The 26,353-nt window shown below is 35.0% G+C and overlaps 1 protein-coding gene and 1 non-coding gene across 2 annotated transcripts in view; both read left to right on the top strand.

Annotated features, from left to right (window-relative positions):
• LOC117605966 (uncharacterized) overlaps window positions 1-26,353 on the top strand; it is a 358,528-nt gene that overhangs the window by 66,087 nt on the left and 266,088 nt on the right. The gene's annotated exons all lie outside the window — the stretch shown is intronic.
• LOC117606042 (5S ribosomal RNA) lies at window positions 2,072-2,192 on the top strand. The gene has a single exon (XR_004581867.2). It is a non-coding gene; the product is annotated as a 5S ribosomal RNA (ribosomal RNA).

Consider the following 26,353-nt stretch of genomic DNA (forward strand, 5'->3'; position numbering starts at 1 on the left):
CGTTCCTACCCCAGTTCTGGGACACCCTGTATATATTTGAACGGCATGCCGGGCGAGCGCTTGCGAGAGAACACCGATCATCTCGCCGTCACCTAGCGGTCCCTGGCTCGAACTCAAGGCGTCCGGGGAGACGAAACCCCTCCCCTACACTAAACGCCTATATACAGGGTGTTCGACAACAGGTGGGCAAAATTTTAAGGGGTAATTCTAGGGATCAAAATAAGACGAAAATCAAGAATAACGAAATAGCGTATGCGGCTTTGTTTTCCAGTAATTAACGTTTAAAAATTCAAGTAAAAAGCACCTGAAACCTGCAATCCGCCCAGCATCGACGACTGAACGTCAGGTCAGCAGGGGTCGGTACAGTCATAACCAAGAATCGAAGCCGAATGCTGCAGTACCGAGAAACAGAATAGCACGAGGTATTCTGCTATTATTCTGCTACTATTCAACGATTCTTGGTTATGACTGTACCTTCCCCTGCTGACCTGACGTTCAGTCGTCGGTGCTGGGCTGATTGCAGGTTTCAGGTGCTGTTTACTCGAATATTTAAACATCTTATTTTGATCCCTAGAATCACCCCTTAAAATTTTGCCCACTTGTTGTCGAACACCCTGTATAAAAAAAAACCAACCTTAGGTGTACCGGGTGTGCTGTACTCCGGTATATTATACTAGTGAATGACAATGAAATAGTAAAAAATGCCAATTATAACAGAAATCGAATCAAAGCCAAGTTTAGACTAATTTACGAATTCCACGCTATGGTTTACTGACTTATGAATAAAGCCTTCTTCAGCAAGTTCTGCGTAGCTTCTGAAGCAATCGGTATGAATTTCACTACCGGTGGTAACGTTCTCTTTAATTAGGGTTGCCGCTTCACGATTTTCGATAAGTATCATTCGGCAGTCGTTAGTAGAAGTATCAACCACGTGTAAGACCCAATGGCCCTCAACTTTCCGGCCATGGTTATACTTCCTTTTGTCAAATTTTGCTTCGTCAATCTTCAAATAACATAAAAATTGCAGTAATCAAACGGAATAAGAAATCATACAAAAATATAAGAATATCGAATTGTAACATAAAGTACATGAACGATAATAGGAGACCCTGATTCCGTAATTTCCCCTAATTTTGGTTTTCCCGTTTGAATATTGGAGAAATGGTCCACTACCATTTCCCGACAGTAATGAAACCATGCTGCAATTGTTGCAGACGATAACAAAACGGAGTTCTCTCCGATATCGCATAGCTCATGTATCGTACTTTCATACGAAAAATCACGAGTAAAGCAATAAATCAATCTTAAAAAAATAAGTAACATTAGAAACAGTTTGAAGAATGCATTAATTAATCGTCGAAATTACAAAAATCAGTTCAATATTACTTCATTGCTTTGTCTAACGGTGGGTGAACATTTTCAAAAAAAGAATCTATTGTCGCTATAAATTGTTTGCATTTGTCGCGACCAACGACACATCGAAAGCGACCAATTCCGTGGTCTGACGCGAACACAGCACATTTTGGTCACCCGCAATAACTCATGTTTGCGAGCCCATGCAACAATCGCTTCCTTCGACTGAGGCAAATTGAATAGAATGTTTCGTACGCATAAAAAATAATGAATTGCAAGGTACAGGCGGAGAAACAATGCAAGCTACAGGCAGTAAAATAAAACACGTGAAAAATGTGACAGACATTTGATTCAAATGTTCGCCTAAATGGCCGCCACATATGTACATAATTCTGTTTTACCGACGGCGACTCCACTCATTGGACGACAACAGGCTACAAGTCAATATGGCGTCAAAGTGACTTGTCAAATACGCTAAAAACGCTCAGTTGTACACATGCATAACTTCTGAACTGGTGGATTCCGCACCTTAAAACTTGGATTTATAGATTCCACTCGTTAAATACTTCAAAAAGATAAAAAGACAATAATTTTTGAGCTCCTGAGAAAAAGTTCAGCCCAATGGAACACTACGGACATGAACAATTATTTTGTTAATTACCTTGTGTATTTCTTCGGTTTTTAAGGGTTTTCTCCTCTAAGAAACCATCTACTTTCAACTAACGGCCATACGACTTAGGACCACTACCGGTTCTCGTCCGATCACCGAAGTCAAGCTAAGTTCGGCGCGGATAGTACTTGGATGGGTGACCGCTTGGGAACTCCGCGTGCTGTTAGTTCTTTTTTTATCTTAAATTCAAAAAATTTGACAACCGTATTTGATAGAACTCTCTTGTATTTAATTTTCAACTGACTTCGAAAAAGGAGGATGTTACCCAATTCAATTAGTAATTTTTTTTTATGTATGTTCGTCGATTACTGTGACAATGAGACGGATGGACCAATCATAACCAATGTATTTAATATACTATTTAACGATTAAATATGTTTTATTAATAGCTGCGGAGTATTGGTATAAATGAAATAGAAATTATTTTATACTTTTTAGCGCACCTTGAAGTCGGTTGTATTTTTTATTAAAAATTATTTTATATAATTATGATAAAGTCTTAATATATATTTTTTTAACATAAGAATGAAATAATAAATGAATACAAAAAGAATATATAACTCATAATAATAATAATACTATCGCTTATAACTACGCAATCTGCCATGATCAAACATGCATATGAATTCTTCTTATTGCTCCTGAACTCCTCTTTCTGTGTCTTGTTTTTACTGCGACAGTATCGTGCAAAATCGCCTGCCTTGCCACAATTAAAACAAGTTTTCTGCTTGTTTGGTACTTGCTTGTTGCCCTTTTTTACTTGGTACGCAACCACCTCCTGCATTTGTTCTTGATTCTCATTTTTATCCAAACGTCGTTCATACTCCATCAACAGAATCTTTTTTAATTCCGCTGAAGTAAACTTTGTATCATCTAAACTGGCTAATGACATTGTTAATGCATTATATGAATCTGACTGACAGCCCACTGAGCATTGCATAGGCTAGGTCTTCATCCTTGACCTCTGAACCTGCTGCATTCAAGTAGTCACAAGTCACTTTCATTCTGGAGAGGTACGATGCCATAGTCTCATTTTCTGTAAGTCGTACACGAACGAATTGTCCTCTCATCTTTGTCTTGATTTTGGCTCATATACCAATTCGAGCACCTTCCAAGCATCCATGGCCATTTTACAATCCACAATATGCACTTGTTGATCTGACTGAATTGATAGAGCTATCGTGGAAAAACTCTTTGCACTATTTGTGAGAAAAACTAGCCTTTCAGCGACTATGGGGTTTTCCGGCAGCTTTGTGGTTTCATCGACGTATTGCCACAATTCACTTTGTATTAACAGCATTTTTATAAAAAACTTCCAGGTTCTGTAATTCTTGCCATTCAGCCTGTCTATTTTATTTATCACGCTTGCACTGGCCATTGTAATGCTGCTTTTCTAGAAAAAATCACTTCCTACGCAGTTAGTATGCCAAACGTAGCGTGGCGAAAAACATCCTGGGCCTGTAGGAACCGTACCGTCGAACAACCCAGACCACATGTTGAGTAACGAATTAAATAAATAATATTAAAGAAGAGATTAAACAATGTATTTATTATGGAACGCGCTGTTAACAAACTTAAATTTGAACTAATCAATATTAACAAAGAAAAGAACAATCCCTCGCTCGTAATGATCTCACGAAAACGATTAGCAATCTCGAACAGTCCTTCGTTCGCAGAGTAAGTACGCAATGGCCGTCCTTTACCTATTACGCGCTCGATTACTAATGAATCCGTCTTTTCGCGTCTCGCATTTGCGTTAGCGTTGTTCGAGAGGGGGCGACGGCGGTTTGCCGCTAACTTCGCGCTTACAGGCCCATAACCTTGATAAAGTCTTAAGGGGGTAGACACGGGTAATGCAGCGAGGTGACATTACCGGCAAAAACGGGCCTATTAATGGGTTTACGGGAATCGGTTATTTGTCCTTATATGAGAACACATAGGGCTGGGTAAGGGCTCATTCGAAAGAGGAAGGTCCAATGCAGGGCGGTCAACTCATGGTTTAACGAGATTATGTGCATATTTAATAATATCAGTGTCGAAAGTAGAAGAAAAAATCGACAAAATGTAGTTGCAAATTGGACGCATTTTTAGGCCACTAAAAGAGTTTTGTGACTCAATCGGTGAGTTGACCGCCCTGCATTGAACCTTCCTCTTTCGAATGAGCCCTTATTCAGATCAAGATCTTCTCGTATAAGGACGAATAACCGATTCCCGTAAAAGCATTCCCAAAGACGAGTTCCGCCATTATCTGGATACTACAGAGCAAGTCACGTGACAAATTTAGTTCAGCTAGTAGTTATAAGGTGGCGTCTAAGTAGAAAGGCTGCCGATTTGGAATCGTAGTCAGAATCAAGCGTTAGCTTGATTACGTCACTCGAACTGTGCTGCGAAGGCAAGCGAAAAAGGCAACATCGCCCGAACGCTGAGTGAGACGCACTACAGTCATGCTGTCCTTCTCTCATTCTGAATGTTGACATTGTCCCCTTTCGCTAAGATTTGACTGCCGCCCGGCTGGATTTTCCACAGCGCCCCATAACAAACCTCGCCCCATTCAAACTATATCGTGTTTGGTATCATTTTAATCAGAAAAATTTCACCAATGCACTAGTAAAAGTTTCAGTAAAAAAAAGTCAAAAATAAAAAAGTTTTATAATTGAATTAGTATTAGACACACCGATACGTTTCGGCTCTTTCCTTTGATCATTAGACCGCTCTCTCTCTCCTCCACTGTCAGTCCCTTTCTACGTTCACGCTTGGCTGGTCGTCGCATCTAATTCGAGATTTGACATCTCGGCTGAATATATGCGAGGTCCCTCCATTTATTAGTTCTAATAGTACCATACTTAGTACTTTTTTATGCAGAATGTTTCAAGGAGTTGACACAAGTAAAAATTGATGCAATTCCATTTAAATAAAAAGTGGATTTGCATTTTTGAGTGCATCGTTGCATTCACGGAGAAGATGAAATCACAGAAAAATAGACATTATCATACCATTGAACTTTTACATAAACAGCTTTTTCCTATCTCTTATCAAATTCAAGATATAACCCGTCAGAAATTGCATGACGTATCCTGTATATTTTTATTAATTAAGAAACATTTATTTAAAGAAGTTAATAACTTTTTCTAAAAAGTTTCTCAGATTGCACGTTCCTTCGGTTCTTCAGAGTAGGCATATATTTTTCAGCAGCGAGGGGTGCTACGGTGCGCTATATAAAATCCACGCGTTCAGTCAGTCAGAATTTATCGGAGCGAGACAATTCTATCATTTAGGTTGAAAGAAGGATAGCATGATCACCCTACATCTCACTCTAACCACGCGCCAATGTTTCGCTTTCGTTCTTCAGGCGGATCGTCGCGATGCCTCTGGCGAGATGAGCGTTTGAATGTGTTTGTAAAAATGCTTGAGGCGCTGTTGCCTTCCTAGATCGTGTTGCGCGCACGCTAGCTGAGAATTAAACCTTTCAAGTTCGTACCAGACCACGCAAGTGGCTCCACTAGGCCCAACGAAAAAACTGCTGTAATACCGACGTCCCGAATCGGAGAGGTCACGTGCCGTGTCTACCCCCTTAATACAGTATAGACTCGTTATAAGCTAAAAAGATCTGTACGATATTTGCAAAGAAACCATCGCCACCACTGGGGGGTATACCCCTCGAGACGTCGCGAAGCTCGCTCGCCGAGTAGCGTAACATAATCTTGGTGATATCAGATATCGGTGAGGCAACACTAATGCAACAATCTAACTTTGCTATTTTTCATTTTTTTTTTATAGAACTTTTTCCATGATATTTCTGACATTTTTCTAATTAAAATGATACCAAACACGATATAATTCGGACCATATTTACCATGTAAACTAGTTACAACCAAACGCACGGGACCGGACTTTTGCCTATAACGTGTAGTTCCACTATTGTTTGATGTTAGCCGACTGCTTCGAACGTAGAAAAGGACCTTGAGTGCAAAAGAGGACGGAGCGAAAACAAACCGTTCTATGTCGAAGCAGTCGGCTAACATCAAACAATAGTGGAACTACACGTTATAAGCAAAAGTCCGGTCCCGAGCGTTTTGCTTATAACGAGTCTATACTGTATATGTATATTTTAATATAAGAATGAAATAATAAATGAATACAAAAACCTCGATAATGAACGATAATGAAAATGAACTTCGATATAACGGACCAATGAGAAATACATATAAACGAAAGTTTACATTCTAATTACAATTTAAAATTGCACTTTATTCGTCTTCACATAATATGTCACTATACGCCCGTTGAGGAAAGTCGTCAATGATTGTTTTTGAACTTTCTGGTTTCGATGACACTGGTTTGAAAAATGTATCAATTTTTGTTTGAATTTTTGAAATTTGTTGTTTCTTAATTATTAACTCTCTAAAATTCCCCGAGTGTGCAGTCACGTGCAGTTTACGATCGCTTACATCCTGTCCGTTATATCCGAAGTCCGTTGTATCGAGGTTCCACTGTATAATAATAATAATACTATCGCTTGTAACTGCGCAATCTGCCATGAGCTCACACGTATCGACACTCTATTTTATGAACGGTACAACATGGCCGACAAAAGAACAATGAACAATGTAGGCTTAGCACGAACGGGCCCAGCATAGATTGTAGGCGGCAGCACTAGTCGGCGCCCCGCCAAACTCAAAAACAATAAGACGCGGAATTACAAATAAAGAAGGCTGGAACGCAACATCCATCAAATTGTATTATGTATTTTTTATTTTTTATTTGAGTATTCAGTTTCATATTTTGTGTTATTAGTATTACATTTTTGCAGATGCAACAACTGATTTATGTACAGAAATTTCACAACTATAAATTAATTAAAACTATAAACTATTTATTCATCATTCACTATTAATTAAAACATACTCCAAAATATCTATCCTTTTTAAGCCATCGTTCATGGCTTTTGATCAAAATTTGCTGAACTAAATATTGAATTATTGAATTTCCAATAGCATTCTGCTGTGAATTATTCTGCTGTGTATTAACGATATTAATAAAAAGTTTCTGTGGTCATTTTTATGGAATTTTAAGCTTCAAATTGATATGCCATAAGTACTTATTTATGTTAGTTTTATGTCATCAGATCGTGTTAGAGTTTTTATAGTTTGATTTGATATTGGCTATTTGGCTCATAATAACCTAATGAAATTTGATTGGTGTTCAGAATCACTTCTCTTTTCTTGTTTTACAACTATTTTATTTAAGAACTATTATTCTCCTTATGGGATTCTGCTATGATCTAAGACCATTGTTCAAAGCTCGAAGATATTAGATAATTAGTACTTTGGATTGTAATTATTGGTCATAAGTATAAGTAATGCTATACATATGTACCTGCACTAGTGGAATTAATTCTGGACACTTTTAAATTTTTACTTAAATTTCGCATTTATTCAAATTATTTAATATATAATCATTTATATTTTATATTCTAATCATTGTTTTCTAATTTTAGGGCGTCGCTTATATAATAAAATCAGTAAATAGACCATTTACAGCCATACTTTTAATATACAATAAAAATTATAATTTCAACACATCAAAGGACGTAGCCTAAATATTAGAAAAATTAATATTTCGTTGGATATCCTTTCATCCTGTGATTGGCTATTTCATATCATGCGACGTTTCGTGGTGCCAGGCGCAAAAACAAAAATAACAACACAGTTTAGATTTTTTTAAATTAAAATTTTTAAATATTTACAAACCAAATCATGTGAAAATATTAAATATAAACATTATAAATTACAATAACAATATTACGGTATCAATTTAGCATAGCAGAATATACATTTTCTGCACAAGTATGAAATAAAGAATATTTTTATCCAAAGTGTCCAGAATTAATTTCACCAGTGTATATGAGTAAGATATTAATTTTAAATATCTTTAAACATTTCATATTATCGTATATAAGATTACATACATGTATTACTATTTTTACTTCGGCAGTAAACGCGTTGAGTGTCTCTTTACAATGGAGACGGTCGTAACGGGTTTCCTCGACGTCTTGCACAAAAGACGTTATACACATTTAAACCTTTAACGCCTATGACATATACGGGCGCGCTGAAACGTCCAATTTGTGCAAGCCCGTGACAGTCATGACAACACCTGATACACTCGTCACTTGGCGATTTTCTTAATCTAGACATTGATGTATAAATCGAAGTTGTGGTGTTTTATACTAAAAATAAGACATATATATTATCCTTTGTACATTGAGGAAATCTTCTTTTTATTAGGTGTATTAATCATTAGGTAAATTAATTTGCTGCATTTAGTATAACGCCTTCTTTATTAGTGTTTTAAAATTCTGTGGATATGAAGAGTGTCGCGATATAATAACAATAACGATTATTTCAATATTTAGAATTTTTTAAAATAAATCTTTAGTTAAAAGAGAAAGAATGCACAAAATTAGTTTGTACACCTAATAATAGCTTCGAGTTTTGCATGATTATAATTACAATGTATTGTATGTAGGTATAATCAATCTTTTAATTTCACATGTTATCATTTTCAAAGAATACGAATTTATTCATTTGGACAGAAATCTGAGCGTTACGTAATTAATAATATTTATTTCCACAATAAACTAATAAATTCCAATGTATGCATATGTTTGGTAGATACTGACAGATGGTCCATATGTATAAATTTTTATGAAAATAATTTAAAATTTTATGAGGAAACCTGGTAAAAATATGTTATTTTTAAATATAACTAATCCGCCATTAAACACAAATGAAAAGAAAAAAAGAATGTGGCACTGAAGATACTGAAGACCTACAGCACCAAGTATATTTTATAAAAAAGATTAATATGATATTGTTTTTAAAAGTGCTGGACTATGTCATACTTCGCGAGTAGCGCAGTTAGGAGGGGTCAAAAGGATCAGCTGACCCCCTATTAAGAAAACTAAAACTTTCTTTCTAGTAAATATGAAAATATTTTCTAAAATTTTGTCGAAAATACACAAAAATTAGGAAAAATAGACTTAGTTAATATTATCACGATATTAATCACGTTGAATACCTTGGGGGTCATCGGTAACCAGCACCGCAAATTACACATGCCTAAATAATTAAGAGAGAAAAATAGAAAAACATTATTTTAAACAATTATATATGTTGGAAAGGTCGTGGCCTACAGATGGGAAACAATTAGAGATAATAAAAGGTTTATTATTATATGTATATGACAATACAATTTGATTACTGGGCATCAGAACCATTGTCGCAAGCTACTGAACTCATCGTTAGCTCAAAGAGTCAGTGCAGCAACTCTAGAAAAAGGTTGGCTCAGCTAGGGAGTGCTGCCTCTCTTCCTTCCGGATCAGAGCCGCGGATCGCTATTGGTTGTCGATCCTCTATAATACAAATAATGTAGAATAGCAAATAGAAAGCTTGAAATTCGAATTTTGAAAATCAACTATTCCTATTCTCAATAATTAGAGCTTCAATACGTCCCACAACAAATACTCATTTTCACTGCGGCATTCAACGTATTAATAAGGTATGAACAAAAAAAGTGTTTTAATCCAGAGGGATTGCTGACAGGGGCGAGACAGTTATAGTTGTACCATTGCCTACCATACCATAGCCTGGTTAATTGTAACATTTTACTCCGATTTGAACAGTCATCATTCTTCTGTAAAAATTCGATAACCAATCGAAGCATAAGTACCCTAGGGTCTAAGCCACACACTACACTTCATCTTAAGCTTCCTACACTCTCTCAATGGAAGTACCGCAAACGGAACAGTTTGAGACCCCTCAAACACACCCGAACGTGCTCTCGATCTTTGTTTTCCAATCCGGAAACGAGAGAAGTTGGCAGTGTCACGTAAAGGAAATATTGACCAGTTGGATTATTGGTCTTCCGTTAGTTGGTCCTTTCTTTGCTCTGCGAGGAGGGCGTTAAATGGCCCGGTTGGTCCATTAAAAAAACGAAACGATTCGGTTGACGAAATATGAGCAAAGCTGGAAAAAGTTAGCGAACAGGCACGGGAAAGGGTGGACAAAGAGGAAGGAGGAAACAACTGGGGCAAAGAGTCGTCTTGGAAGAAGAATCGCTAAGTCGTTGCGTTGGTGCGACTAGCAGCGACGGTGCACATGGCAACTCCCAAGGAAAGATCAATATCCCTACCAATCGTATTTCTCTCTTGACTATGGCACGCTATCTCTCCTTGCTGCCACGATATGACTGTCTTGCTTCCTTTACTCCGTCCACTTGCATTTTTCTTCAGATTCGAATGCTTCTTCGTCGAGGGAACCGCCGCAGCACGTGACTCCTTGAACAGGATTGAATAACTGTCATCCTGTTTCGTTTTGAACAGTGACAAAAATTGTCTTGTCTTAGGGAGGAGTAATCTTTGGAGACACGCGTATCCTCAGACAACGACAATTTAAATTTACTTTTAGGTTCTCTTTTATTTTTATATTCTGAACTTTAGACGGTGCCCTTAAGGATTGTCCTTCTAATCCATGAAAGTTTTTCGTTTAAGTGTTTAATTTTATAATTAATCGAAGTATCTTTGAACGTGTTTTATAGGCTAGGTGATGATTGATCCAATTCTACTGCTTGGGAACTAATAAACTGTAAATATTTTACGTTGGCTAGTTTTCAACACATTGACTTTGATGAGTGTAACTAATATTTAATATCATTGACAAATATAACAAAAGCATAAAATATAACAAATTTTTTTATGCTTATTTTTAATTCTGAAATTAAAATTAAATTTTAATAAGGAAGAGGGTATAGCAGGATAAGATGGTCAGAAGTGCCCTTGAGTGGATTTTAGTCGGCAATACAACAAATTCCAACCCTGTATCTCAACCGGGAGGGTAGTTACAGGGTAGGAAAGAAAAACTGGTTTTTGCCATATTTTCCTTATTTAGTGGTATTCAAAAAATCTGAAAATATATTCTAGACACGTTCGCTTATAAGTGTGAATTTTTTCAGATTTTTTGAATACCACTAAATAAGGAAAATATGGCAGAAACCCGTTTTTCTTTCCTACCCTGTAACTACCCTCCCGGTTGAGATACAGGGTTGGAATTTTTACAATGATTTTTTTTGGTAATCCGTTCAAGGGCACTTTTAACCACCTTATCCTGATATACCCTTTGAATGGTATTTTGTAGCTTGAACTTTATTTTGCATTTTCAACTTTCTTTACACAAGGCTCATTTAAATAATGAATCTAAACAAAAAGAATCTCGGTGTTATTTTGGTTTTATTCAACACGCTTATCATTGCAACTACAGAAAATTATTCTGCATCTGATTGTTGGTAAAATGTAACACGAATGGTGGGCAATTAAAACTTGCACATTGAGTTTGGTATTAAAAATTCTACGAAAATCAACTGTCACCAACTGCTCGCAATATATTGAAATTCATAGAGAGTTCACGAAATAATCCACGAGCATTCAGTAACTATCTGTCGACGATGCTTACTAACAGCGGAATGTATTCTAACTTCTATGCTCCGGATTTCCGGAAGTGATACATAGGTGTGCCTTCATGCTACAAACAAGCACGATGAAACAACAAATAAACTATATCTCAGAAATTCTACATACCAGAATCTTCCACTTATTTGGATATGACACAAATGCAAGGAAAATACTACCTAAAGTAAATGTTATTTAGAAATTAGTATTATTTTGGAATTGAGAGGATTATTTGCTAATAATACGAATTATAAATAACACAATTAGTCAAACTTGATTGATTATTTTTAATTAATTCTTTTAGCTTGATACTTCATATTATTATAATAATAGTAGAGTAATTTAATAGTATAAATATTTATGAAATTAATGAAAAAACGCTTAGTAAAATTTAATGACTTGAGGACAATGTTCACACTATTATTAGAATGTAATTCTTTCAGGACATACATAGATATAATGCAAATGTCGAGGTCGTTTATTAATTACTTTTAAATTTCATTTTGAAGAAATAAGTTCACGATGTCACTGACGATTCGTTTAAAAAAGAAAATGACACGTATGAATCTTTTTAAGATTCCACATCGTCGTTTGAAGATATAATGAACATCACCGTTACTTGGTTTGGAGGAGGAACGTTCAAAAATTACAGCTCGAAAGAATCCAATTTTCTAAGTAATCCTTCGGAGTCCTAAAAGCAATCCTCGAAGTCAATTTTTTAAGTGTGCACACTGATTCCAACCTTCTTGCATTACCTTAGATTACTTTCCTCCGGATAGGTATAGCTTCTTCCAGGCAAACGTGAAATATCTCGATAATTAATACCGAAGACTTTGAATTTGAATTCAATCTAACTGTATTATTAGCAAATTATTTCTATTAATATTATTAGGAGATTTTTTGTTTGTATGGAACTTGTTATCGTTAAAAACTATCGTTACTGCAATTGACCAATAAGAACGGTAAACCACCTTACGGCATCCTACAAATACTGCTCGTTCCACTAAAAAGTGTGAAATAAAATAATTTTTAACAAAAAATACAACCGACTTCGAAATGCGCTAAAAAGTATGAAATAATTTCTACTTCATTTATACAAAAACCCAACAGCTATTAATAAAACCTATTTACTCGTTAAATAGTATACTAAATACATTTCAACCTTTTCGGAGGCGGCGCAAAATTAAAAATACCCGAATATACGATGCTGCCAATAATGATTTGATAGGTTGCCGACGTCTGAACTAGAATCTTCCTAGTAGAAGAAAAGTATTTAATTTTGCGCCGCCTCCGAAAAGGTTGAAATGTATTTAGTATACTATTTAACGAGTAAATAGGTTTTATTAATAGCTGTTGGGTTTTTGTATAAATGAAGTAGAAATTATTTCATACTTTTTAGCGCATTTCGAAGTCGGTTGTATTTTTTGTTAAAAATTATTTTTTATAATTAGTTTTGATGCAAATGTGGGGTTTAGAAACATAAGTACATATGTATGTATTTATTACCTACAAAATAAAAATGTAGGTGAATAAAGGGTAACATAATAAACATAATAAAATATAACATAAATACTTGAACACTGAATAAAATATAACTTATGTCGTGCTTAATTTTACTGATAATTATAATTTTAAATAAATTGTGGTTCTCATGGATCATCTTGTACTAAGATCCAGCTATGGAATAACTTAAAATCCCAAAGGAGGTAAATACGCGCTCGATAGAACGGAAGTTACTTCCACATCATTTATTTTCGCGATAAGAGCATGACACCAGCCGCGTTCTTGAGAATCAGCAGCTGGACGAGCAGCGTCAAGGATTTCTGGCAGATTCGAAGAAGGAACAAGAACGCCCTCTTTTCCATGAATCTTCGGCTTGTCGTCGACGCCACGCAGCATTCCTTCTGTGTTCCTGTTTGTCAGAAGCAGCGCAGCGTAGGCAGTCACGTTCCGCTTCAAGATGCTCGCCGTTTGTTCGAGCTTGTTGAAAGCCACAAAGCCGTTTGTTCCGTTCAGAATTTACTTACCCGTTATACCTGGTAACACATTGCATTTCGCCTCACCTGGGAATTACTTCAAAACTACACCTCCGGAATATTGAATTAATTTCAGTGTTGGGGAAAACGGTTCTCTTTGAGAAATATTCCTAATGTAGCTACGATAAAGATGAACGAGAAAGTATTTCCAAAGAATTTCATCTACAGTAATTGTAAAGTAAAAATAACTATGAAACATATAATGCAAGGATAAATGGCACAGTTTAATGAAAAACAACGCCTATTCATGATAAACTAAACACTATATTGGCAATGATGAATAAGAGTATAATATAATATAATACGGTGGAACCTCGATACAACGGACTTCGGATATAACGGACAGCATGTAAGCGATCGTAACTTGCACGTGACCGCACACTCAGGGAATCACTCGAGTTGCTTTGCCCCACTGCTGAATACAGTAATGCTCGGTTGAAATTCACTACGTTCGGGAGTCAGTAGTGAAATTCTCGCGAGCAGGGTAGCGTTTGTATAGTATTGCCTCGAAATAAGCAACTCGCTCGGGACCGAACAGTTGCTGATTACGAAGCAGGAATGCTATTCGGCTCGACGAATGAGAGATCGTCAAGATACGTCACTCGTAGAAACGAGTGAGAGATCCGAGGTAGCGGCAAACGGACCTCTCACTCATTTCTCGGACCTTTCACTTTGCGGGCCACTTGAAACAAAGAAGAGGGGATAGCGTGTTGCTTACAGTAAAACCTGGATAAATGAAACCAAGATTGGGACCCAGTGGTTGCATTTATCCAAGCGAGGTGTCGAATCTCGGATTACACGCGACGACCAGCCAAGCGTGAACGTAGAAAGGGGCAGACAGTGGCGAAAAGAGAGAGATCCGATGATGAAAGGAAAGAGCTGAAACGTATCGGTGTGACTAATACTAATTCAACTATAAAACTTTTTTATTTTTGACTTTTTTTTATTGAAACTTTTACTAACGCATTGGTGAAATTTTTCTGATTAAAATGGTACCAAACACGATATAGTTTCAATTACAATTACTTGCTAAAATTGATGTTAAAGGTTGGCGAAAAGCAACAGAGATCGAAAACAAAACCAGTCGCGGTATCGGCTCTGGTTTCAAAGGTTTCATTTATCCAGGCAAGGTGGCGATTCTGGGCATTTAATGTTGCATTTATCCAAGTAAGGTGTCGATTCTGAGCATTTAATGTTGCATTTATTCAAGCGAGGTGTCGATTCTGCGTCCGTACACATGTTTTGTATTCAGCCGACATGCCGATTCTGTGTCCGTACACATGTTTTGTATTCAGCCGACATGCCGATTCTGTGTCCGTACAGATCTTTTGTATTCAGCCGACATCATTTATATTCAGTCGTGGTGTCAATTCTATGTTGTTTATTCTATTACTATTGTTTATAAATATAATTCAAACTATATCATGTTTGGTGTCATTTTAATCAGAAAAATCTCACAAATGCGTTAGTAAAAGTTTCATTAAGAAAAAGTTAAAAATAAAAAAGTTTTATCGTTCAATTAGTATTAGTCACACCGATGTTACGGTCGGATCATATTACAGGGTTTTCTCGTCGAGCGGCTCGGTTCCTCTAGGAGGATCCCCCCAAGTGGAGGGGATAGCGATGTTGCACTTATCCAAGCATTCTTTCGTTGCATTTATCCAGGTTTTACTGTATTTCGAGGCAGAGACCACTTGCCTATTTCGAGGCAATACTGTATTCCGAGAATTGACTCGAGCAGAATTTGACAGAGTAAGAGATTGACGACTCTCCTCAACGGGCGTATAGTGACATCATCTGAAGACGAATAAAGTGCAATTTTAAAGTGTAATTAAAATGTAAACTTTCGTTTGTATGTATTTTTATTTGATTGTTAATAAATAGCTTATTCAGAAAATTTATTTTTATATAACGGACATTCGGCTATATTGAACACCCCCCGCCCGCATTGGTCCGTTATACCGAGGTCCCACTATACCTGTTTTTGTTTTTAAAAAAATAGCTTATATTTTATTTAGGCCAACCTGTACAACGCAACCCATAAAACGTTTCATACAATATAACATTCGCGTGAGACAATCGTGATATCTGTCAAGCGAAATGAAGATGAGAGTACGTAGCATATTTATATCTGTAGACAGAAGCGTGACGCTGAAACATTCATTATAAACTCGTATCATGGATAGTCGACTTTGGCGATACGGTGGAAAAATGTGGAAAATAGGGATCATAGAGATGCATTCTATGCGGGTAGAAAAGCTATCGAACGAATTTTTATATCGATGAACCGGGAAATGTTCCAGTTTCCTATAGTACCTACAATGTAAAAATTACGATATATGTACTCGACATTTTCAAGTCGAACAAAAGAATAAAAATGCGCAAGAATTCGTATCAATATTGACACACTGTTTGAATTTTATTATACCTACAATGTATAAAAGTTTGTGTTGTGCATTTTTTACCGTGGCAATATTTAGGTAAGAAATGCTCGTAGAGCAAATAGACGTAATTGTGCAATAAAATTTGTCCAACTTGCCAGAGGCGTTTGTATTTACCACAGGTGTTTGCATTTATCGTATTTTTATGTTATCAAATTCTGCTGGATTTTCTGTATTTCAAAATCGGCCATTTGATACGTAGTAACCAGTAGGTTTACCGAAAGATTTTATCCGTTTTATGGCTATTGAGGGTTTTCCAGTTGTAGAAATGATACGAGCTGGTTATAGGTAATGATTGCTATATTATGTGTTTGCTGAGGATCTTGTTATAGAGGGTAAATCACATAAAGTGTTGCAAACCATTACCTCGGAAACTATAGCAGCTATCGACCTAATCGTTTTCCTAAATTAAATGGTACGAAATACCTGATTGTGTGGTGTATAAAAAATGTTTCAGAATAAAAGAAAATTTCAGAAAAATAAAATGTAGTCAGAATAAACCTACGTCATCTTTTTCTAAATGGGATGCTGTACTAATTTCTTTTTATTAAAATAACTTTTATCAAACTGGATAACATTTACTCGAACCATTATTTGATATTTCTATGGGTTAAGGATTTATAGCAAAGGGAACATTGAAGGAGCGAATATACAGAGGCTTCGAAGGAAAATCAAAACAGATGTATTTTGCCTTAAAATTCATTTGATTAAATACTGAAAATGACGACCATTTACTTGTAAACATATAATGTTATAACGTACATAAGATGTAAAGATTATTTTTAACCTCTAGATATGAACTTTTATCGATAAAAAAAAAATCAGTATGTCACAAAAATTTTCTCCTTAAAAGATTTCAGAATTCTATTAAACTTTTTACACATTTGGATTGAAAAAGCAACAAGTAGCAGCTTTTATCCAATAATTACTTAAATAAAAATTGCTTTATAATTATCAAAATAAGTATTTAAGTCATACTATAGTTAAAAAGTTAAAAAGAAGATTGTACTACTGAGAAATTTTCACTTGAATGAAATATTGCTGAAGAATATAAGCTACTTATTTTTATGAGCTACGAGTTCTGGGTATTCATGTATATATTTAGGTAAACTACTTTGCATTTAGGTATCACAATATTATCACTCTGTTTATTCGAAAAATATTTGTCGAGCACTGTCTTTTATATCATTAGTGGCTTCTGTTACATTGTACTCACCTTAATCGTATGTTGTTTAAACATAAGTTAAAATATTATACATCGTATTCATAAAAGAAGTTTATGATTAAAATAATGACAGTTAAAGATGAATGAAAAAGTTTCTAAAATTAATTAAAACCGTTCGCATCATTTAGTAGAAATGGTTTCATAAATATGTGCAAAAATATTTTTTTATTTATTTTTTTTTTTTATATAAATTGTTACTTTACAATTTGTCCATAGCATGCGGGAGACAGTTTCCAGTGAAATGTTACCGCAGGGCAATTATTTCATTTGTATTATTTTAAGTGTATAAGTCAGCAGGATGTATCCTTCTTAAAATATATATACACATTTGTAGGATTTAATAATTATTATTTATGGAAGTTTATAAAAATTAAGTAAATAACATGATATTAACCTTATAAAGTTAATGCTTCCTTTTTTTAACATCTTTACTAATTCAAAATTACTTTTTCAGTACTAATCTTGAAAGTATAATTGAAAATAAATAACTTTCCGAAAATTGTTTGGATGAGAAAATAATGTTTTCCAATATTTTCTAATTGGTGTACTCGACGAAGGCCTTCTTGGTTTTCAAATTTGGTTAAATTAACAACCTTTTAACAGTGGAGTGTGGGTCAGTCGAGACCCAAATTTACAAAACATAAGGAAGGATATTAACCTAAAGTTAAATGTATAATTTTTAAACGAAAAAATTTTCATATACTGCAAGGATAATGTTTAAAGGAACAATGTAAAATTTGGAAAATGAAGATGATATAAAACAATTGCATTAAAATTAGGGCTCTCTCTAAGAAACAAAAGCAGATGGTAGTAATGAATATCGTTGTTACATCAAACTAATAATTTAAAACAGAAAATTGAACCAATTGTATTAAAAGATTAATTTTTAATAAATATCTTTAATATAGTGTATCCCATTAAATGCGTTAATCTCGATTGCGGCAATTAACGTTTTCAAATCTTGTCTGACCAAATACGCCCAATTTCACTGTAGCAATCAATGTGTTAATTAAGACGTAATATGTCAGGTGAATTTTATAGTATTTTAAAAAAGATAGTGGCACACACTTCGTTTCCTGGTAATAATTGCACAAAAGGATTGAAATATTTTTATAAATCGTATTCTGCGATATTTTAATAAGTAGTGTAATATTTGGCATGTTGACTGCTGCAGTAGAAAAGACCTTGTATCGTCAGACACGTTATAATTGAGTCATTTAGAACCAAAGCGTTGCGATTGACAGTAGTAGAAATTTTTCAACACAGAACAAAAATGATTAGATAAATCATTAAACCTGTATTTGAGAGCCAGACCAGCCCAAGTCCATTTTCATTACTTTTCAGTACTTAGAGTAGAAAAACATAAACGATCACACATTGCTTTGTATAAAAATCGAAGTAGTCCGTATGATTATATCTTCTTTATTTAAAATGCAATATGAATATGTTCCTATAACTTTTATAAAGTAATGAAAGAAGAGTAAAATGCTGTACATTAAAAAAAAATAGACCTCAGTTAGTCTGGCTTTCAGGTACAGAAATATAATGTGAGAAATAAGAGCAAAAAAAGAATAAAAATATCATTTGCATCCCTTTGGTTTTAAGTGCCACAATTACGGTTACAGTAGACTTTCGTTATATTGTCGCGGTTGGAGTGGAAAATTTTTCGAGCTTCCAAACTTTCAGGTGGACGGAAAAAGGAGGTAAAAGTGTATCATTTTCGTAGATTATCACGATGAAACGTAGCACTAGTATGTTTGAAAATCTGTGTGGAAGCTAAACTGCTTAATTGGCAATATAACGAGAGTCCACTATATTCAGCATACAATCATTTTCTGTCTTAAATTAAATTTTTTACTTATCATCTTATATAAATAATGTAACTTTAGATAGCCTTTCTAAATATAACAAATTACTATTATGAGTAATAAATATTAAAATTCTTATTTACATCCATCAAACTTTCTGATAGGCTTCTCGAATGTATTAGGTATTTAACAAAATTTTAGCTATTTTACAGATTTAATTGAATTAGTTATTAAAGTAGACAGAATAAAATAAAATAAAAACACATATAAAATAAAATATAACGATAAAAAGAAGTATCGACGATTTCATTCTTGGAATTAGATCGAAATGTTTTTGGACTTGAGGGATGTAACTGGAACGCAAACTCGTGAAACCTAATAAGGACAATTTGGAACTCATAGTACCCAAGATAGAGACGACCCCGAGGCTATCGGACATCTTGAGAATCCCAGTTTCCCAAGTCTGGGGTGGGGTGGTCTTTATCAGGTGTCAAGTTTGAAGTCAATCGTGTGGGGTTTCATGACTCTGTAATCGCTTTGACTGGATTCACGAGTCTTCCGTACTTTCATGTGGACCTTCGTATCCTCATTTGCAATTCAGGACTTTGCATCAAGAGTGATGCAGCTCCATTTTTGATAATTTTTTAGTTATGACGCGTAATATGTCGATGGCTCGTTGTCCTCTTTCCATGAAATTTGAGTTCTCATACGCAAGAAATAGTTTTTAACCGTTTCATTATGCTGTATAAAAATCATATTCGAACTTATCTTATGAATCTAGAAAAAAATACTTTTGTTTATTATATGCCCATATATATTATTTTTGTTGCACAAATATTGTATGTCCTTCAAGTGGTTTGAAAAATATAAACCATTAATTGTGCAATATAAATATATTTCACAATCTTCAAAAGCTGGAAGCAAATATTCTTCGAAATATTTAATATTAAATAAAAAATTTAATAAAAGAATTCGTATATCAATCGCAAAGGTAAAGGATCTCGTACATCTACAAAACAAAGGAATTATTCCTGAATATCACAAAGAATTCATCGATAACATATAATCTGCAAAATCACAACGTGATGCAGTTTCGATGTCAATGGATAATGAAAATGAAAATGAAAAAGAAAACCCAAACCAATAAGTAAATTTTCAATCGCCTGGAGAAATGGAAAAAATAGTAAAACGCGGTAAGATCAAATAATTCTGCCGCGAACGCAAAGAAATCCCTTTATTTGTCGAAGAGGAAATAGAACTCTTAATCAATAAGATAGAAATTTCACGAAAACTGTTATCAACGTAGTAGAAAAGCGAAGAAAGCAGCTGATTCGTTGCATTCCGTTGTTATAGCCATAGATGGTCGTCGATATTATGGTAACTTTTATACTCGTTCTCAAGGACTACGAGAAAAGAGGATTGGAACGGGATTGGAATAATTGATGACTACACGGAATTCCATTCGATCTGTTTCTCTCAAGTTGAAGCAGCTCGCAGTTCGTACTGATTCTTAATTTAGAAGTTGCAGTCTTAACGCGACTACACCAATATTTTATGGTAGATATAAAATTTATAGGTACATAGTAACAATAAAATAGTATACAATTCAGAGGAGTGACGAGAATTGTTAATAGACTTTGAGGGAGCAACTATAACTTTCTAACATACAATTTAATTGAAAGTAACTTTTTATACTATTGAACTTATTATGTGCAAAAGGCAGATTGAGAGTAGAAAACATGGATGACTGCTTAATGATATTTCTACTTCGCTTGTAATTGTTTACAGCGGTGCTTTTCAACTAGTGGTACAATATCCAGCAATGTAGGCTTCTCTAGGGAAAATAGTAATATAGGGGAAGCAAGAATTTTCAAAACCTTAATTTTTATAATATTAATATCAAAAGCAATTTAGAAATAAAATAATATAATTTTTAATTATTAAATACTATAAAGTTTAGTATAGAAGTAAGAAATATGAATAACAACACAAATATTAATTTAAATTCTCCCGCGTAAATATTCATATGCAAGTGGTAGGAGACCAACAGACCTATTTGTATGTTATGATATGGGACCCTTTGCCTACAGCCACCTGTGAAAATTGGGGAAAGGCTGGTGATGGGGGAGCTTGTGGGGTGGGGGTATCGCCCCTATCCCTGACGAAAGATGACTTGCTCGATACTGTACTCGTACCGCTAATAGTACTCGAATGACAGCTGCATGATACGTGGTTAATTTGTGCAATATACAATGTAACCATTTTAATATTGTTTGATAATCGTAAATGTTAATTTACTTTTTTTGTTGCACAATTATTCGATTAGAAACGAAAAAAGAAATTTATGACAGTAATCTAATTCAGTAATTTCTTTTCAATTCTTACGTACAGGACCTACTTTCCTTGATGTTATTGAAATTTTTGTATTTTTAATTTTACTGTCTACAGTGTATTAAAACTAAAACACTGTGTTAGAATATGATTACTCATATGGTATACATTAGCAAAAAAGTAGCAAAGAAGCTCTAAAGATATCTTTAAGGGCAGTGAGAAAATTTTACTTCCTAAAAAAGTAAATTAATTTACATTTGTATAACTTTTACAAAGAAATAACTAAAGTGCGTTTTAGGTCTATAATCTCATCCTGAAATATTGATGTTTGGAGAGTTACTAGAAAGATATGATTGTATTAATACTTGTATACATATAATGAAGCATCCGAATTAACGTATTTTTGAAAAGTTTCATAAATTTTTCATAATCTGTCAAAAAATTATGGTCAGAATACCAGTTCTTGAGTGAATACAATTTCTTTTTTCATTTCTAATCGAATAATTGTGCAACAAAAAAAGTAAATTAACATGTAAAAAGTAATTAACGCTGATTAGATACAGATCCGACAAAATAGGTGTTCTGACAGAAGGCTCATAACTCTAACATGGTGTAATAATAATATAAAGAAAGAAATTGCTTTTTACTCTTGTACATATGTAAAACAAGCTTTTTCAAACAGAATTTCCATTGCGTTTACCATTTTTTAGAAAAAAAAGATCACAAACTGTGTTAAGAACTCGAACTCTGATTATTCGATTCCTTGGATATTGCAACTTCGTGCCGTTTGATTCGAAGGACAACCCACTGAATAAAAACTAAATACTGTGCTGATTTAATGTACTGATGCTTTATTACTGACTTATGGTTCTGATTCCATTTGTGTTACTGCTCTATACAAGAATGTTTTTTTGGCGCGAGTTTTCTTAGATTATACATCCTCTTCCCTTCCAGTGTGCCCTTGGCGCGGTACCTTCTGGAGGGGGAACTGGGATCTTCGCATGAGGGGTAGGTGGCGAACAGGCAACTCTGAGATTTTTCCCAAAGTCACCGAGCGGTTCCCCGTGACCGACGAAACCGTTAGTATTCGCGACCGCCTCACCCTTCAGGTGTGCGGGGTTTATGATATGGCCTTGATATTGAAGTCTAAAACTCTGCGAAATTGCTGCAATCAACTAATCCAAGACTTTGGAATTTGTCACATACCATCGCAGCCTTGGCACGCAAATGATACGGATAATAAACTAAGGGTCTTTCAAAAATAACTGTTTCTGACTTGCCGTGTCGTAAACCTTGTCTGACTGAAACTCTAAAAAACTTAAATATGAATTTCGACCGTCCAAGGTGGCCTACCCCCTTAAAGGGTATCGTTACATTTATACATATGAATATATGCTAGGTATTCAGGCAATAGATTTTTCAACTGTCTAATTACATTTTTTGAATTTATTTGGATTATACAGTAGTAATTGATTGATGGTCATCATTTTTTTACCTATCTGGTAGTTGCAGTCATTTTCACCAAAAATAAAAATATTGAAAGCAAGAACAGTTACAACAGGTTAATTCAGCAAATAGAGAGATTTATTCAACCATGGTAGAGTTAGCCACTCGAAGATGTCGAAAATTACGAGAGAATAGAGAGTGGATGGGTACTCACGTATCGATTTCATTAATCACTATGGACGTTTTAATTACAATGCTGTGTTCCAGACGGGTGAGAAGTACCATGGTCATTGATTGTAATTCGAGTGCAACTTCGATCGAAATGCGATTCAATTGTGGTGTCTAGCACTATATACTGCTATCATTATTGGTGATTTAAATTTATTCGAATTCTTTATTGACGTAAGGTAGGCACATAGATATTCAGACACGTATTGCATAGTACCTATACAATCGTGGCATATTAAACAGTTGACTTGGAAACATAATGAGTCTTATGGAACTATATCATCTAAACATTGAAGATTAATTTTTGACTAATTTAATTATAATATTCAAGATACAAAGGGTGTAGCAGGATAAGATGGTCAAAAGTGCCCTTGAGCCGAATTTGCTTCGTAATGCACCATTCGATAGCATATCCCAAAAACAATGGTACACTAAGTTTCAACCCTGTACCTCAACCGGGAGGGTAGTTACAGGGTAAGAAAAAAAAAGTAGTTTTTGCCATATTTTCCCTATTTAATGGCATTCAAAAAATCTGAAAAAATTCTAGAATATTCTAGCCATGTTTCTTTATGATTGTGATTGTTGATATTAGGTAAGTGCATATAGATTGTTAGAACACATTTTGTTTAATAGATAAGTATTGTTTGTGATGAAATTATAGCTGTTGGAAGTTTTGAAGATAAATTAGCCATTTTATCTGCAACAGCCTAATATTTGTATGTACATATACAGGGTATTTCACCTAACTTGACCATCTTAAATATCTCACTTATTTTTTATGTTAGGAAAAAATATCAGAGGAATAGAATATTTGGTTCGAAGGAGCAAATGTGGTGATAGGTGCGTTTATCGTAATATTACCTGTAATGCTTTTAGTCGCTGTAAATTCATTTGCAGATGATTTTATCATTTATCTTTCTTCGTTATTAGAAAACAAGGATATTTTATTCAATAAAATATCGAATGCCATTTTTTTCTGTGTATCATGTAATAGTCGATTTTTCACACGTGGATCAATGAGCATTGTTTAAAAATTTGTTACTCGAACCTTTGTTTAAAAATTGTCGTTATATTCGTATCGAAATCTTAAAACAACTCGTTAGAATGTTCTGTCGAAATGGATTCCATTGTTTGTTTTATGCCAATTATTATCGGCAACTATTCTGCAAAAGTTGGATATTTTTCGCCACTCATTATTTCGGTGGCTTCTTTAAATGGTTCCAATACTTCGACATAGTAATTTAATATCTCCCACTCTCGACTTGTTAAATTATCGGGCATTCCATGTTCAGAAAGAATGATACTTAAAGGAAGCCTAAGTTCCATTAAACGTTTGAGCATAATATGCTGGGAATTCCAGCGGATGTCTACATCTCCAATAAGCTGAAGTGGTACTTTATCTGGGCAATGCCTCTCTTGTGCTTTCACAAGTTTTATCCGTGCGGTAGTAGGCCGATGAAAAAAAGAAGCGATTCCTCTACATTTTTTACATAATTCATCAAGAATTGTAGTGTTTTTCATTACATCTTTAACAACCAGCTGTAAATGTTCGATAATTAGTGAAAATCATTAGAGATAATGATTTTCTCGAGTTAAAGTAATCGATATGTTTTAGGCGTTTAGTGGAGGGGGGAGAATGGTTTCGTTTCCCCGGACGCCTTTGGTTCAGGCTGGGGACCGCTAGGTGGCGGCGAGATGATCGGTGGATCAGTGTTCTCGCTGGCGGTCACCCGGAATGCAGTCCGAATATATGGGAGTTCCGAATTGTCAGCCCCACTGACGAGTCTGACAGACGATCCCAAGACGAAACGCCTTTTTCTCCCCTCTCCTACAATGAATATGTTTACTCACTGAAATACGTTCATCAAATGCACATTTAATAAGTTACCTGTAAAGTGTGAGCGAAACATGGGATACGAACCCATTGTTCGGTAAGTCTTATAGCTTTTATCATATTCGCAGCATCCATGGCAAAGTAACAACTAATTCTATGCGAATCAATGCCCCATTCGTGACGTACCGACTACGACAAATCGTACCCGCATTCCTTAGTCTCGTTAACATCTCATCGGTTAATAGTATATACAGTACAGCCGAAAAAGTTGAAATGATTCTAACCTACAAAGAAGCAGGGAAGAACTCAACGCATGCACAACTGTTATATGCAGAACGACATCCTGATCGTCGTATTCCTTTCAGACGAAATTTTGACCGTGTATTAAAATTATTTATTATGTTACGTATCGGAGGGGGTGGCTGCATTGCCGCGGTTTTCTTTGGGTTACGGTGTTGTTAGTTAAGACTGGGACAAGCCTACGTACGGGTAACGCAGGAAGCTCCAGGAGGTTAGTTATGGATGAACCTACAGTCGAGAGATGGAAAGAACATTAGCGGGACGGCACAGGGGCAAAGGGAGCACTTCGCACGCTCCGCCCTGTCCCCACGTTTGATCCTCATGTTCAAAGTTCGCCACAACGCTGACTTCGTACCATCACGCTTTGTCGCAAAGGCTCATTTTTCTTCTTTGTCAGGCGACGCGATTAGTGTGCGATTAGGCGTGACGTATCGACTCCGACCAATCGTACCCGCATTCCTTTTCCTAATGTTCTTTCCATCTCTCGACAGTATGTATGGCTAACATAGGGAACCGCAGGAAATGTTAGTAATAGGTCTCGTAACTTGAATTATCGGTGCATCTCGAGCGGTAATGGTACACCTTAGTGGGTTCTCTGGACAAATTATTACAATGGAACAACAATACATAAATTATAAATAATCTAGATATATTCTCTTTCCTCAATTTTTGAAGCTCTTACACTCCGGCTGCACTGACACTAAACTTCGAGGTTCAAAGAATCATCAATTATTTCTGACATCGAAAATGTTTGGCGAAATTTTGTAAAGTCATCAATCTTCCTCATGTAACGGGTTTTCTAAAATTCGATACCTGTATCACTGCAGTTTTAGATTCTTGGAAGTGTATTTATCACTAGTTTAAAGAGATTTATAAAATTGCACCATTTTTCTTGTATATCTATCAGAAATATGTTTATTAAGAGTAGGTATCAATAATTAATGTATAAACATATAATGAGTTATTGTTAAAAAATGTACAATAATTCTTTTTCTTCATTTCTATTAAGCTGTCCAACAAATTTTAACTTCTTTTTGGGTTCCGATCCCCAGTTGGTGATTCTTATAGTGCTTTGTATGCTGATTACGAATCTGTAAACCGTTTTGCTCCTATACGTACAATTTTTGAGAAATTCGTTTTTGAAAAAAAAAAACATTTTTCAGATTTAAACAAATT

The sequence above is a fragment of the Osmia lignaria genome, chromosome 2, assembly GCF_051020975.1.
Source record: "Osmia lignaria lignaria isolate PbOS001 chromosome 2, iyOsmLign1, whole genome shotgun sequence".
NCBI classification, from domain to species: Eukaryota; Metazoa; Arthropoda; class Insecta; order Hymenoptera; family Megachilidae; genus Osmia; species Osmia lignaria.